Genomic DNA, 4,649 nt, shown 5'->3' with positions numbered 1-4,649 from the left:
GAACGTCGGCACCGCCGCCCCAGCCCGGTTTATGCCTCCTACATACAAAAAAAAACAAAAAATAAGACATATTCTTATAACTCATATATATATATATTTACACACACAAATACACACAAGCACATCCCGTTGTCTTTTGAGATTCATGTGATCGTTTTGGTTACAGTATGTACCCTGTGCTGGCATTAAATAGTTTTGTTAATATACTTTGATAAAGTGTAACGCAAAATGTGTAGTTTATTACAGATTTTGTATTGATGATTCCTGGAATGTGCCACTATATTCCAATAAGAGCAATGACTCATAATTGCACTGCAAAAGCAATTATTTCTCTGCAGAAGCAAGAAAGCTATGTGGCATCCCAGTGGAAAATGCATTCACTAATTTGTGAGAAAAAATAGCTTGAACTGGACGCGCAAATGATTGTTGTGGACAGACATTCAGTTTTTTCATGACAAGTTGACAAGACTGAAGCTCCAAAGTGCAGCAACACTGCTGTGCACAAACCCTGTAATACAGAGGGTTTTGAGGGCTTTGTAGAATTTACATCACCGAAGCCTTTCATTATACTAAAACATTCACATCAAATGAAGCAGGAATGCCACTGAAAAGAAAAGAATGCCACAGAGGCGGTGGGGATCCTTCTTATCCACCTGCCTGCCAGTCTACTTTCCTCTCCTCTCCTGGGAAACATCTGCAGCTTGATGATAATGAGTTTCATCTCAGCCTGTGTTGCTTTATGTCATCTTGACTCGTGAAAAAGGGTTGGATCACTTGGTTGTGTCTAATTATGGAATGAATGAATCATAGACTCTGATTCCTCTACTTAGGTCCGACACATGCTCCCTGGCTTTGACTGTATCCAACATGCTGTTTGAGTGGATTTTAACAGACTCGAAAAAAGTAGTCGCTTATGAACACACTCTACTGTATATACACACACACACACACACACAAAACACACATACCTGTGCACTAGTGTGTAATTATGGTGTGTAACCATAAAAGCGTGCAAGGCTGTCATAATGATCCACAGCTCCTTATTTTCGTCATTGCTCCCATCTGCCTTCTCTTCCTCTCCTCCTTATCCCCCCTCGTCTCCTCTTTAACCTCTGTCAAGGATGATAGTGATGGGGCCCACACAGCAAAACTCAGCCTCAGCAAGCTCTTAGATTAAGCCTCTTAATATCCGCAACTGGATTTCTGAGGCTTTCAAATTCCCCCAAGACTTAAAGCTCTGCCGCTCTCCTTTTTGGGATTGCTGTAAGCTACTCTCTTGCTCTGTTACTTGCTGTCCCTCGCTCTGCTTCCTGCTGCAATTCGTTTCTACCTGCCTCCACACTTTCACATGGTAATTTGTGCATTATTTGACACCTCTGCATTCTCATCAAGCTTTATGTCATCTGAATGTGATCAGAGAAAATAATATGGCTGCCGCATTGGAGGAATATGGTATTAGCAGATGCAGCCTCCAAAGTTTGGCTTAGGGAGAGTGGGAGAGAAAGAGAGATAGAGAGAGAGTGCGAGCTTGACTTTGTCAGACAGAGTGAAAGTGCTGTCTCAGCTGAAGCCCAGCTGCCTTTTGCTGCGCATCTGTGGGCCTGGAGGTGGAGAGGACTGCATCATTACTCCAGCCTCAGTCAGGCATGTAAGTTTCTTCCGTGGAACAAACCACAAACATGTAAACATGCTGTTTGTATGAATGCACAAACATACTCACAAACGCAACTTCTCTGACAGGATAAAAGATAAGTTTATGGTCTTGTGCCTGTTTTTTCCAGCGGGTGGATAACACTTGTCTCATCCTCACAGGCTGACTCAGCATTCTTTAACTCTCCCTTATCATGCAAAAACATTTGCATTACTTCTCTGTGTAAATAATAAAAAGTGTTGCACACCACAAATCTAAACTTTCCTTAGTCACTGTTTTATGCTGAGCTCCTCCAAAATGCTATTTGTGATGAGAGAGGATGGGAGGTCCTGTAGAAGCTCTCTCCTCCACCTCTACCTCCCTGACTGATGAAGGCAGCTCCTCCTCTGGGGCTGTGCTGCTCACAATATGACTAATACACTGCCTCTTGACTTCATTTATCATGACACAATACTGCATGCTGATACATGGCAAGCATTCGTGTCTGTGGCTCTTTGTGCAATTGTTAGGGTGTGTGTGTTTGTGTGTGTTAGCTGAGGTTGCACAGTAGTAATGTTTGCAGCTCCCCAGTGAGTCTGCACTTGAACATGGAGACTGTTACTGGCAGTGGGTCAGCCAGCCTCTGGCGAGCAGACAAACAGAGAGATTGGCTGACCGGGAAACAGAATGTGTCTCTGCAGCAGGGGGAGCTGAAATATCTGAGGAAATGAATGGAGCAGAGAACCAGACAGATAGGAGCAGTTGTCCTTGGAGCAAAGACAGTCTGTCCCATAGGGGACATTGTGTGTATGTGTGTGTGCGTCCGGAAGCATGTGTGTGTTTGTGTTTGGTGTGTGCATAAATTAAAGTGTGGCTGCTTTCTACTCCCAGTGTATAATTACCCTATTAATTTCAACTTCTCTTTGGGGAACTACTCACAGTGTAAATCAGACAAATTGCTGTATGGTGCAGGAGTGTGCCTGTGTGACCTGCACAAGTTTTTGTGCATGTGTATGTATGTGTGCAGTGCATGTTTGTATGTGGTCCCACCACGCTCTACTGTGAACAATGATAATTGCATTTGAACCAGAGCTGATAAAATAACAAGTTATAATTCTTTCTAGTTTCAAAAGAACTGTTGTGTGTGCAACAGAACAATACATTACACAATAAACCACAGCCATTGCTCATACTACATTGCTACTGTGCACACCCAAGCGCTGAATGCATAATCAACAACAATTTTGATAAGTGATAACAAGCAAAATGTCAGGCATTCAGCTTCTCAAATGTAAGGATGTGCTGCTATTCACTCTTTAATGTCATTTTCTGACATTTTATGGACTAACTGATTACTAGAAAAGATTAACAAAAGATAATGGACAGTTTTAATAAAAACAACAGTTAACAGCAGACCCAAGTAAAGCTAATGCAAATTACTGCATAGTGTGTGAGCACAAAACGGTGTCTTTGCTCATTCCCTCCCTCTGTACTCACTCCTGGTTCTTGTGAGGCTGATCTGTATATGTCTATGTGAGACAGAGGAACAGACAGGGCAGTCTGGAAGAGCTGAGGGGACTCAGACAGTGATTTGGATGTTGTTAATCCAGGAACCCTACCAAGCTCACAAGGGCCATTATCAGAGGTCTTTAATGACCCGCGAGACACTGCCAGCGGTCAGTGGCTTGCTGTGAGTATGTGTGTGCACATGAGCTTACATGTTTCTGTCTTTGTGAGGACCAATTTGCATTTTGGACTTTGAGAGATTTTGATTTAGCACCCACACTTAGCTAAAACACCCATACTTACACCATACTAACACATGCAGAGATAACAGTAAGAAAGAGAGACAGAAGAAGGACAAAACAGGCTATCTATGAATGGAGGCAGAGGAGCAGGAGTTAAACATGAAAACTGGTGCAGTATAGACAGAGTGTAGGGGGAAAAAGAGGGAGGGTTAAAATTAGAGAGCAGGCAGAAGAGAGATCAAAGGCGAGTGACTGATTCTCCTGTTTGGAATAATTCGTCAGCCTGCGTGGACCTGATAAATCTACTATTGGCCACATCCGTGCCCCCGCTCACAGAACGCATGCACACATACACGTACACACAAATCAGTGCTCCCCAATCCTATTTCTCCATGGGACACATTTTAATTCCCTAACGTCCACACACGCACTGTATATTTGATAATACAGGGTGTGTCGGGGGGTTTGACAACTGGAGCCAAATAACACACAAGTGCAAATAACAGATGGAGGATCATAACAATATGATAGCGTAAGATTTTCATATGTTTTGTGTTTCCTGTGTCTCTGTTTCCCATCTCATACAATAGTCAAGATATGATGCAGCATCATGATTGTGAAACCTACAGATCAGAAACTATTCTAAACTCCTTATAATCCATCAAATGAAGAAAAACTATAATGTTAAAGGTTTGAGGTTCCACATGATGATTTTCACACGAAAAGAAATATACTGTTTCATGTAAGATATATCTCATCAATAATAAATAACATTATTATGCTCATGCAGGACTGTGATCACTTTTGTAAACGTCTAACTCTGCCATTACAAACAAAATCTTATGAAGGAAGAATTTTATGGAAATCACCTTCGGGTGTTTTCTTCGCCTATACTGCAAGACAAAAAGCTGTTTCTTGAATCTAGGCTAAGAGAATCTTTTCATGTCTTGAGATTATCTAACAGGCTGTGTAGGTTGTGTCACACTGTGTTCAGCCTTTTTCCCATGGGCATTGGCTGCATTCAAGAGAGAACAATGGGAGCAGGGTAGTTGGCACAAGGCACACTGGACAGGCACAGATGTGCCAGAGTTGTTGGCAGCAGAGGCAGGGAGAAGGAGGTGGTAACAGTCGGGCTGCCAACTTGCCTTTCTACTGGGCCGCAAAGCAGGCACCTGTCCTCCACATGGCCCAGAGGGGAGGGAGACATCAGGACTTCACTCGATTTAAAGCCAGTGCTGCCGATATGTTTGATGTTGGAATATCACCAACAG

This window comes from Scomber scombrus, chromosome 10 (genome assembly GCF_963691925.1).
Source record: "Scomber scombrus chromosome 10, fScoSco1.1, whole genome shotgun sequence".
Taxonomy (NCBI): domain Eukaryota; kingdom Metazoa; phylum Chordata; class Actinopteri; order Scombriformes; family Scombridae; genus Scomber; species Scomber scombrus.
Note: the sequence above shows the minus strand (reverse complement) of the source record.